Consider the following 12989-nt stretch of genomic DNA (forward strand, 5'->3'; position numbering starts at 1 on the left):
TAACATACCCATTGCTTTGAAAATGTTCTCTACTTTATCATAATGTTAGATATCATCATCTAATAACATACTTATCTATTAGATAATCTATGTCAACATGTTAGAAGAAGAGAATGAATAACAGCACTTTTCTAATGTATATAATGCTGAAATGTTTTAAATTTGTAATTGAATGACCAAACATGTTATTCACATTATTTACGATTTTAGTCTTAAGGTTTAGAGGAGTGTATTATATAAAGTCTCAAACCCTAAAGACGTCTCTGTAATATGAAATTTGACATTTTTTTCCTCTAATAATAAAACTATTTTTTTCTTCTACACGTGGATGTAGCTAACACAATATTAGTGAACCATGTAAATAATTGTGTTGATTCTCTATTGTTTACATTTTCTGTTCAACTTTGATAATCGATTTCATTATATTATATATATATATATAAAAAGAAAAACTTTTACATTAGAGGGAGAAAGAAAAAGAAAACTCCTTAATAATAGAGATTCTGCCAACTGTTATATTGATATTGGATTCTAACTTTATGTGACAACGTTTTTCCACTACTTAGAAAAATCCGTGCACCTTCTTTAGACTTATGATATATTCCCCATTCCATCTTCGTCCATGACACTTCAAGAAATAGTCTTTTCCGCGTGGACCAATGCAATACAAGGCCACATATGATCTGGACCGCCCCATCGTCTGCATTCCGTAGGAACTACAAGATTACTCCAACGACGCATTTCGTATACAAAAGTGGCAGACAAATGCTTAGAACCCTGTTCAATAAGTGAAGCGCATAAGATGTTAGCTCTACTTAAGCATTGGAAAAGGACAATCACTCATTCTTGGTAGCCAAGAATCTTAGAATGAATACAATGGTGTGAATCGGATAAACGAAAAAGAAACGAAAATGTCACATGGCAATGGAAAAGCAAAAATGTTCAAAACTTGACGCTCACATAAATACTTGTGCAACTTATAAGGTTCGTTAGACCAAGATATCCATTACAGAAGCTAAATGAAACATGGCAGAACTGGCAAATAGAATGGAATGTCTCAGTTTTTTTTTTTTTCCCCATTCTCCTCCATTAGCTAATATCATGCCTGCAAGTGAAGAAATATCATAATGAAGCTGAATAACTGTGGCGGCATTCTCATTCTTCCAACTGTACTTCAAGTATACGGCAAAAAGATGTTTTGATCAATTCTGGTCAAAGTTAAACATTCCCTTCAACACAAGGAACAAGGAAAAGTGGTAGGTTGCAAACTTAATAAATAGGAACGTTAATGTTACAAAGTGAACATGATATTGACATTATAATGCTTCAGGGTCTTGATCATCTTCAAAAAGCTAATGGTAGGGGCTGCTATTACTACATAAAGATTCAATCATGGTAATTAATGCTAAAAGTAGCCGCCTGAAGCAGGCGGCGAAGACCCGTATGCTAATTCTTGACACTTGACTGAAATTTTCAAACTTGTGAATAAGGAAAACAGATGAACACAGCCAGCACATCAATAGAAGACCAATATTGGTGGGGATTGATTTAATACCATAGCTAAATTTCAAACCTACAGTTCCCAAAAAGATTTAGAAGTGGCTGTAAAGTTTTCAAATTTCTAGAGTGTTCCTGATCATTAGGCTTCATTAGCTGTTCCTTCCCATCGTTTGAAATAAAGGTCCACACGTTTTCAGGCAAAAGAACTTTGTAGGAATGCAGCTTCCAACTCGGACTGCAAAGCTTCTACTCAAATTTTCATTTTTATGAGCAGTTTGTTCTCACAAGTTTCCAAAAATCAGTCTTCCCTTTTCCTTCCAGTAACAAGGCTGCTGATTTAAAAGAGAATAAATTCTGTACCATCCAGTCACTAATGATTGAAAATGACCAAAATAAGACAATCCATTGAATTTTTCCTATCTTCAAGAATCAAGAGATAACCTCATTTTCAGCAATATCATGATTTCGGAATAGTTAAGCCTTGTTTGATAATTTTTTGGTTTTTGGTTTTGAAAATTGTGTTTCTTTTCACACCCTCTTTTTACATTGGTTCTCATCTTTCTTAAGGAAACATTTGAATTCTTAGTCAAAATCTCAAAATAAAAACTACATTTTTCAGTTTTCAAAACTTCGTTTGGATTTTGAATTCATTTGTAAAATATATATGACAAAGCAAAGAAATTTGTAGATGAAAGTATTGTTTATAAGCTTAATTTTCAAAAACCAAAAACTAAAAATCGAATGGTCATCAAACAAAGCATGAACTATATAACAATATATTGTTAAGGTATGAAGATTGACCCGGAGAAGGGAGGGACCATACAGTTCATGGCCTTCCATTCACAACTTTTAGTTTTAATGTTCAGCTGAGGTAGATTCAAGCTGAGGCTGACTATTTAACCATCTATGGGGACAGCAATGCCAAATGTTCTTGGTTTCCAAAACTTGGCTATTTTAAATTCATTTGTAAAGAGTAGAATGACAAAACAAAGAACTCCATAGATGAAAGTAGTGTTTACAAGCTTAATTTTCAAAAACCAAAAACCAAAAATTGAATGGTCATCAAACAAAGCCTAAACTATATAATAGTATATTGTTAAGGTATGAATATTAACCATGAGAAGGGGGAGGGACCATACAGTTTATGGCCCTCCATTCAACTTTTAGTTTAATGTTCGGCTGAGGTAGATTTAAGCTGAGGCTGACTATTTATCCATCTCTGAGGACAGCAATGCAAATTGTTCTTGGTTGTCCATATATCATTAAAGGAGAAAAAAATATCTGTCACTATCAAATAACTTTTAAGCTTGAAGCCAACTTGAGGGATGAGTACAGAAGAGAAAATCAACTCTTTTCCTTTTTAACAGAAAATATATAAATGCATGAATCTGTGAATAAAATACGTTAATGAACGTTTATTTTATTTTAAAAGAAAAGAAAAGTTGTAGATAAGGAGTATTGAATTGTACTTAAGTTTGCCGCCTATAGATGATTTTGGATACTTTTACGCACAGAAGGGGAAAAAATTAAGCTAATTGCAAACTAGTGATGTGAATGAACTCAGGTGGCCAACTACCAAATATTCTCAAGGTCGGGCATCTTTGAAAAATTGCAAGAATATAGGAAGATTGGATAGAACCGTGTGGATATAGTTTTAGCATACTCTTATTCAATTTATTCACATCCAAAATGTAAATATGTTTGCGGTCACATTGTTTCTTATCAATAAAAAAAACATAATATATAAAATAACTAAAAAGAAAGAAACAAGGTGTTTACCGTCACATGTCTAAGTGAACATTGCATCACAATACACGGAGAAATAGGACTAAATAGCAAGCAGAAAGGGAGGAAAGCACGAAGAACATATTTCTCCGTTTCTGGGCTTTAGCATATCCAATCTGAAGAACTCAAAATCAAAACCAATGGTCTAAGAACATAGTGCATCTCATCACAGGCCCAACTCATTTAGGGCATGTGGCCTTAGGAGTAGGAGTTGGAGGTAACTCCAATGCTTGTTTGGTCTAAGGAATTTATGGGCCTACGACTAAAAAACATTAATTTCGTGCCTTATTAACATCGATTCCATGTCTTATTAAATTAACTCTTTACCTCGTGTAGGCCCTACAACTAAACAAATCCCCACTCTCTTCTCCAAATGCCCCCTTAGAGACTTACCTAACATGACAAGGGAAGCCTATTCAGCTAATCGTTAGCCAATTTCTGTGGATACAAATCAGACATTAAAAGGGGCCAAGGATTTGCCTTTGCCTTTGCCTTTAAGTAAGAAAACCTTCCCGGACAAAATGATTGCATACCAGCATTTCATAAACCCACAATTATTTAACCTTTTTGCCAATTATGTAGTCATAGTCCAGGGCCCAATCTGGCAGAATCCAAGCTTGAACCAAACTATATTATATTGAAATACAAAAGATGATCTTCAAAGATAAAGTAATTTGAGGAATTCGGGCCCTCCCTTTCTGGAGATCACTCAAGCCCTAAATTGATTAAATCCATTCCTTCCGTTCTCCCTCCTGTCCCTATTATTTATAACAAATTAGCATGACCACTCCTCTAGCCAATTTTTAATATACCCTAAAAATTCTAATAATATTCCTAATCTTATCCTAATATCATTCCTGTCAATTGTATTGTATCAAGGCAATAGGAGAGGATGGTTCTCATTGGAAGTGTACAACCAGAGTTACCAGCATGGAACTCAGCCAACTCAATATGATACATTATCCACTTGAATGTCATAGTACCATCTGAATCACAGCTAGCACATCAACACAAATTTGTTTAGCATTTCCACTGCCCAACCTGGTAACCTAAAGCATATGATTTTTATGAAGTCCAAACAACAGAAGGATGTCCTGTATCCTCTTTATATCCTTAGTAATGGAAGGAGCATCAGCTTCTTCTTGAAAGCCCTTGAGATCGTTCTATCTAAAAGTTCTAAGCATTTCGTGGAATCTTCACCTATCCCCACCTACGTCTGCGGAAGCTGGAGATATACCTCATATGTGAACATCCCCGATCCCCCATTACCACTAGCACATTTAAACTCGTTATCATCTAGGCCCAACCGAACAGGTAAAGCCAAAATCAATAGTATTTGACCTCCAAATTTGTACAGGGTATCCCCGGGACGTTCAGAAACAATGATGGTCCATGGCTCACGAGTAGAGACTAGCAAACTTAGGCACAGTCTACCTATGCATTACAGTCTCAGTTATAGTATTGGATGAAGATGAACCAGCCCTTGGGTATGCCTCAAGACCCCAAGAATGTTTAGTAAACATATCAAGAACATGAATTAATCAAGATGAACGAAAGTAAAGCGGCAAAGATATCAGTATTACAACATACTAAATATTTATTTCTCCGCATAGTACGTACGACCCATACATAACATTCAATCCTCCGAGCATTATCCCGATGTATTATGGTCTACTATTTCAAAATTCATAAGTTAGAATAACTTGCCTCGGAAGCAGCTGGTGTCTTCTCTGTTTGGAATCTGATCCGATGAATAACCGACAAACAATTTAGCAATCATGCTATGGTAAAACCAATAGCCTCCAAGGCCGAGCGGTTGTACTTGAACTCTTTGAGTACATTTCAATCAAACGCTGCTTTTGGCAATAGAGAAAACCTAACCCGCAGCGACCATATCCGTACGGAACCAAGGAAAGGGATTCTGCCATGTCTGCAGGCTGAGCGAATTCTCTTTCTGAGACTCGACGGCATCATTGTGGGCAAAATTCCGTAACTGGAAGAAAGCTAAAAGAGCCTTACCGCTCCCCCCTTTCCACTCTGATTGTGTTTTTCTTCTCAATTGAATTCTAATTTACAGGATGGTTTAAAATGTATTTGATATTATAGTAAAAATAAATTCTAAAGAAAATAAATAAATAGTAAAAACACGGAAAAAATAGAGGAATATTGTAACTTTTATAAATAATTAGTGAACTATTCTAGTTTTGAAAATAATTAAAGAAACATGATAGCTTTGGAAATTTGATTTGTATGATTTTTTTTAATTGATACGTCGAGGGTTCAAAAACCTTACCTTTGTCGGAGTGTTCAAAACTCGAGCAATATTTGGTCGAGTTTTGAACACTCAACCTTTTTTTAAATATTATTCCTTTACCTTCCCTAAACAAAGCACCCTATGCAAATTTACCATTCTATTTCTTAATAAGAAGATAAATTTACCCCTATATCTCTTAATAATAAGTAAAATTTAAGGTTGTTTTTAAATATAAAAAAATAAACCAAAATATTTATAAAATATGACAAAATTTTAGAACTATCAATGATAGACGCTGATAGATACTGATAGACTTCTATCAATGTCTACCATTGATAATTTGAAAATATTTACAAGATTTACTATATCTTGTAAATATTTTCAACAGTTTTACCATTTGAAATAATTTTCCTAAAATTTACATCATTAACTATTAACTCTAAAAAACATCATAGAAAAGAGTAAAATTTCAATCTTTTTCTCTTTCATATTACAACTATTGTTCATAATTGGAAAACAATAAAATGTAAATTAAAATGTTTATATCAATACAACAATTTAATGTTTCTCGTTCATTTAAAAATAATAACAATAAATTAATGTGTCCCACAAGGCGGACGTCGTCAATTTCGAATGGGTTGTCGTCGTCGACTTTGAACTATAGGTTGCTCTAGCTTCTCTTGATGTTACTCTGGTTCCTTTTTATGTTGCTCTAGTGGTTCTTTTACCTCTACAGGCGCTTCATAGTATAAATATTCGTTATGCTTTCCACGGTCGCGCCCATGTCCATGCATGTATGAAGATGATGGACTGACCTCTGAATCATAATATCCTGAACCAAAAGGTGGCATCATTATCATCGAACTAGCATAACTAGTCTAGCTCGGCATCTTCATCATAGGAGGTAATTCTTCCACATTGTGGTCGACCTCATCGAACTTATTTTCTTCTACTTGAGCACATCTCATACGCCTAGGAACTGGTGGAGGAGCAATAAGTATATCTTACATATAATGTAACTCCTCCATATCACTCGCATTATTACTACATATAGTAAGGACCTAGTTTGGATCATTTGCAACATCATGAAGGCGATTGTTATTCGATCTCTGTGAATTATAAAAAAAAAAAAAAAAAAAAAAAAAGATAATATTTAAATTAAAAAAAAATTAGACAATATTTAATTATATACCAAATGATCCAAAACTGCTCCTGGACGAGTAATGTAGTGTCTTGTAATAATATTGTACCAATTGATGTAATTTTGAGTTGCATTCCTATCAAATTGCCCAATGGGAACCCCCGTTGCAATAAACCTTGCAACATCACACTACTAATGCAACTTTTTCAATCCAATCTCTAGTTCTTAAGTCGATGTCATGCAGTAGAGGTTCAGTATTTCATCCTGATGTGACATCCTGTTGGAGACCAAATTGTCTGATCACCCTGTTAGGAAAATGCCACTCACCAAGGTGAAAACATATGAGAGAACTTATTATCCACCATATGTCTTGACTGTTTGTACAGAAATTGGGCATAGTGTCCATGACAGCTTTGTAAGGATCCCAAATAATCTGAAACATAAAATGTTATATTAAAATAATTAAAGATAGGTACATTAAAATATGTATAGAAAATTCAATTGGGTTCAGTATTCATGTAACTGATCAGATTGAAGCATATCAAACATGTTATACTGACTAATTATATGTATAGCCAACCTAGTTACACAAAATTTGTCTCTCCACCTATATTATTAAATTAATATTTTAGATTTTCAATTAACTATATCAGTCATAGAAAAATATTTATTTAATTTAATTTAATTTAAATAACATACCGAGAGTCGTAGGCTCGTCCAGCTAATTTTGACATGTCGGAGCTGGGGAACCATTGTTGGAAATCGTTCCCAAGCCCATAATTGCAAAAGTATCAGAGGCCAACGATTTCACGAATGTCAGGTTTTGTTGCTTTGCAGCTGTCTATACAGCTATGCCAAACATGCTCCACTCTAAGAATATCATCCCGCGTTATAGAGGTTGGCTAACAATGGCAGGAATATCAAGTGCACGAAGTGACTTGATTTGTCAGAAAATAGACTTTCACCCATCATCTGTAATATGTATGTTTGCGTATATCTCATGACAGCTTCCTCATTTGCATCATCAGTAAGCTCATGAAATTGTATCCCTAACCTTGTTGAAGTTAACCTAATCCTTTAATTTTATCAATAGGTAGGGTCACACTTAAACTTGTTTTACTAGTTAATTATATTTAAATTCTCTTAATTATGTGTTAAAGTCTTTGTAAGCATGTATTTATGATGTTTGTATTAGTCGAAGTAATATGAAAGCATAATGAGTATGTATGTAAATGTTAAGAAAAGGGAAAAATGTCTAAGAGTAGAGGAAAAGTGCTCTCGGGTAGTTAAGGAGTAGTCAACACTTAGTAGAATTTGATAAATGAAGGCAAAGGAGAGTAGGCGTGAAGCCAAGCCAAAGGAAGGCAAATTTTTTTTTTAAGTGTTTAAGTCTGAAGCTCTCGGGCACTTAAAGGGCAGGAAAATGTTTTAAGTATGGGATGTTAAACTCTTGGGTGAGATAGGGCAAAATTAGCAGTTAAAAGAAAAATAGAGAGTTTCATGCGATGAAGTCATCCCAAGCTATGCGGTCGGGTACCCAAGAAAGGAAATTATGGTTAAGTATGGCCCATGAAGCATGCAGAAGGCCATAAGGGAGGCTAGGTTGGCTATCGAGTGAGATGAGGTGTTGGCCGAGAGGTTTAGAGGTTGGCAGGCAAGACTATCGTAGACTGATGCGATGATGTTGTCACTTAGATGATACAATGAAATATGTTATGAAAGTTGATGAAGGAAAGGTTAATCGGGTAAGATGATGCAATCATGATTGGTGAGCAACGACCAGGGAAGGGCTTAAGTGGTTGGAAGCCCTATACGATGAAGATAAGTAGAAGAGTTCAACTTAATCACTTAGTAAGTGGGACATGTGGCAGTGTTAGAAACACTAACTAAGGATTAATGAGCCAGGTGGTATTTAATTAGGCCAAGTTTGCATGCAAGCCTAAATATAAATAGGTCTCACAAATAAGTAGTCTTTTTGGCCAAATTTTCACATGTCTAAGAGGAGGTAGTGCTGCCACTTGAAGTTTAGTTGTATTGAAGAATTCTCGGGCAAGCTCGATAGGTTAGAGGGTTTCCATCCTAATAAGAGGGATTTGGTGCTCAAATTCTAAGGTAAGGAAAATAAAATGTGTATGAGCAAGTTCTTAAAAGAAACTTTAGTTAAGTAATGGTGGGATTTTAAGTTACTTAATTTGGAAGTGAATTTAGAAGTGATATTATGAATGACTAAGCAGGTAGATGCATCCGAAATATAAACAAGGAATTGATCGGACAAGGTATGCGATGACATGCATAAACGAGGTGTAAGCGAAGAATGTTGCGTGAGGCTGCACGGAAGAGAGTGTCAACAGTCGAGGCACGCTTAGCGTGACGCACGACGAATGTTCAACGCATAGGCACGAAAGGGTGTCTTAGCGCCTACAAAGCACCCGTGAGCGAGGATTGCTATCTTTTAGTTAATAGTAAGGTAAATTGGCCAAGTATAAGTGATTAAGATGAGATGAACTAAAATCAGACGATTAATGAGTTATAGGGGAAATAATTAAGTATGATGTTAAGTTGAATGTTTAAGATAAGCTCAAATGGGAGCTAATGGTATTAACCAAGGGATGTTATATTGGGATTGATGTTATAAATCTAGTGTATCTCGTGGTTTGTAGTTTTGTTAATACAAATTATTTATCTAATAAAATCAGAGGTATTTTATTTGACGTTTATACAACATTATTTCAATCTAATAAACTAAGATCCAAGGTTATATAATGACACTTGAACAGTATGTGGTTGACATATAGGTAGTTCATGTTTAAGTAATAACCTAAAAGGTCTGCAGTAAATGGATGAAGGTTAGGTGCTTTATCCTGGTAACACTGCGTATACGGCTTACTTTGTAATTGTTACATTAGATACAAGTGTTAGAAACAGTATGAACCATATTGTTCATGTAGAGACATATGAGTTGGGATATCTTGTATAAAGGAGATTATACATAGACTGGACCGCAAAATAATTAGTTTTTCTTTATAACACTGTTACTTGAAGAAACTAATATTTCACTAGGATGACCATAGGAGACTTGACCTTAATCCTAAGTGAGTTGTGAATTCCTGTTTATGATGCAAGTTCTTTGATCTATATGGGTGAGAGTGGCCATTATAGCTGACTCAATAATCCTACCATTTTGAAGATTTATCTAATTAGGGAGTTAAGAACACAACTACATAAGATGAAAGTCGCTATTTCCCATCCCTTGGGAAAGTAGATAAATTGCTCCTTTAATAGCTGGTTTTGAGTCTTGAATAATGAGGCCTCAACCTCTCACTGGCCCGAGAGGTGTTAGTTTATAGTTAGACTATTGTTGGGTTTTATGTTCTAAAACTCGCAGTTCGTAAAAGTTAAACATATTCTATTATCAATAAAAGATGTTATTCAACATTTCTTCAATAAAGGTATTGAATCTATTAATCCATTCAAAGAGACTAAATCCAATAAACTAAGATCCATGGCTATTACATGAATACTTGAACTTTATGTAGAGACATAAAGATGAATCAAATTCGAGTCAATAGCCAAAACGGTCTATAGTACATGATGGTTGGGTACCTTATTCTGATAATACTATTAGATGCGACCTACTTTGTAATTGTTATAATTTGTTGTAACGATACTACAAATGAAGTGATTCAAATTCGTTCATGTATTGACTTGAGGAGTGAAGACATCCTATGTAATGAGTTTGCATAAGATCGGACCAAGAAATAAGTCACTCTTACTTTATAACGTTGTTTACTGTTTAAGACTGACTATTTCGCTTAGATGATCTAGGTAACTCGATCTTAATCCTGAGTTAACTATGAACTCTTAATTCAGGATCCTTAGATTTGCATAGGTGAGGGTTGGCTCAACAACGTCGGCTCAATAAACCTCCCATTTCAGGGGTAAGACCAAGTAGATAGCTGGGGACATAGGGTGCAAGACGGAATTCACGCCTACCTGATTTAAGGATAAGAGAAAGGTTGTTCTCTTAAGTACTGAATCTAGGTCTTGAACAGTGGGCCTCATCCTCTCACTGGCTCGAGAGGGATTAGGTTTAGTGATTGGATCATAAACCAATTGTTCATTAGAGGATCAGTTGGAACTTAAGGAACAAAACATAATATCGAGGGTAAAACAACACATTGACCCAGTCGGTATTATGAACAACATGTGAATGGTCGACTTACTAGTTATGGTTATATCGTGTGGACACAAATATATCTACAGTAAAGAGAGTGCAATTATCAAGCTATAGTGGTGTGACTCGATAGTTAACGAATACTAATTAATTCAGTCTAAAGAGTTTAGCAAATTAATCTTAATCGTTGGAGCTCATGATCTGTAGGTCCATAAGATCCCTCTACTAACTCGTAAAATATGAACGCCTTGAATTATTAAATTGAGTGAATTTTGAATGATATCAATTTGAATTATTCAAATTGAAAATAGGGGTTTTAAGTTTAAATTAGTACAAATTCACATTAGGGTTTGCATAATTATATTTGATATAATTAAAGTTTAATTTGTTAAAATTAAACAAAATTGGAGAGTATATAATATTTAAATGTTGGATTCATGTTTGAAATTAGGTGTGTGATTAATTTAATATTTGATATTAAATTAATTAATTAATTAAATATGTTTAATTAATTATAAATTCAAATTAATTCAAATTAAGAAATTGGATTTTGACTTAATTAAATTATGAATGAATTAAATCGGGATTTTAATTAATTTGGAATTAATTAAAATTATAATTGAAAAAGAAATTGGAAATTGGAAAACATGAAAAATGGGTTTTTCCCACTTTCATCTTAAAACATGAGGTGCAACTCATGCATCTTCACATAAATCCACTCTTCAACTGAAGTAGCAACTGGCCAATTCCATTACTGAAGTTACCTACATGTAGCTGAGTAATAAAAATACATCAAATTGGCTGAGATGAGGTTAATGGATTGAAAATTCAAGGCAGAAAGTGAATTTCTACTTCAGCTTCTTCTTCCTCTTCAAACCCACAAAAACACTCACCAAAATTCACTCAAATTCGAGTCCACTACTCAAATTCAAGGTTGAGAATAGTAGAGAAGATCTCTTGGTGGTTCACTATCGATTTGGAGTTGAATTGGAGTAAAGAGCAACTTGGATTTGGAGATTTCATCACAAAAGGTATGTAACTTGAAACCCACTTGAATATGCATGCTTTAGAACTTAAATTAAATGTAATTAGAGTGCTTATTGATTTTATTTGCTTCCGTTGCATGCTTGTGTATTCCTTCAACTATAAACTATCTGTTCATTAGAAGAATCAGTGGTACTTAAGGAGTTAAATGTAACTACAGGGATAAAACGGTATTTTGACCCAGCTGTAGTTATGCCCATTTGTGAAGGATCATCGTTTTGTTGATTGGTTATATCCATAGATACAGAAATATATCTACAGTGCGAAGAGTACAACTATCGGTCTTTAGTGGAGTGATCGGTAGTTAATGAATATTGATTAATTGAATTAAAGGAGTTTAATTATCTCATATCATTGGAGCTTCTAATCTGTAGGTCTATAAAGTCCACCTGTTAGCTCACTAAAGGATAGTAACGAGGAATGATTTAAATTATTCAAATCAAATAAGGGAATTTTATATTAATGAGATTAACATATAATGGTTAGCTATATATATGATCTATAATCCAAATTATTTAAGAGATATATATTTGAATAAGATTCAAAAATTAGAAATTAATCTCATATCATTGGAGCTTTTAATCTGTAGGTCTATAAAGTCCCATTGTTAGCTCACTAAATGATAGTAACGAGGAATGATTTAAATTATTCAAATCAAATAAGGGAATTTTATATTAATGAGATTAACATATAATGGTTAGCTATATATATGATCTATAATCCAAATTATTTAAGAGATATATATTTGAATAAGATTCAAAAATTAGAAATTAATCTCATATCATTGGAGCTTTTAATCTGTAGGTCTATAAAGTCCCATTGTTAGCTCACTAAATGATAGTAACGAGGAATGATTTAAATTATTCAAATCAAATAAGGGAATTTTATATTAATGAGATTAACATATAATGGTTAGCTATATATATGATCTATAATCCAAATTATTTAAGAGATATATATTTGAATAAGATTCAAAAATTAGATTTATATGAATTGGATTCATAAAGAGATGTATGTATATAAATATGTGATATTTATATGTTAATTAACTTCATATTAAATATGATTTAATATAGTTATTTAATTAATTA

The 12989-nt window shown here is 33.7% G+C and overlaps 1 long non-coding RNA gene across 1 annotated transcript; it reads right to left on the reverse strand.

Annotated features, from left to right (window-relative positions):
* Window positions 1–345: 345 nt before the first annotated feature.
* Window positions 346–5363, reverse strand: LOC120089203 (uncharacterized). The gene is made up of 2 exons (XR_016532595.1): window positions 4993–5363; window positions 346–777 (listed from the first exon to the last, which is right to left on the reverse strand). It is a non-coding gene; the product is annotated as an uncharacterized LOC120089203 (long non-coding RNA).
* Window positions 5364–12989: the final 7626 nt, after the last annotated feature.

The sequence above is a fragment of the Benincasa hispida genome, chromosome 10 (genome assembly GCF_027475165.1).
Source record: "Benincasa hispida cultivar pf3 chromosome 10, pf3_genome.v1.1, whole genome shotgun sequence".
Classification (NCBI taxonomy): Eukaryota; Viridiplantae; Streptophyta; class Magnoliopsida; order Cucurbitales; family Cucurbitaceae; genus Benincasa; species Benincasa hispida.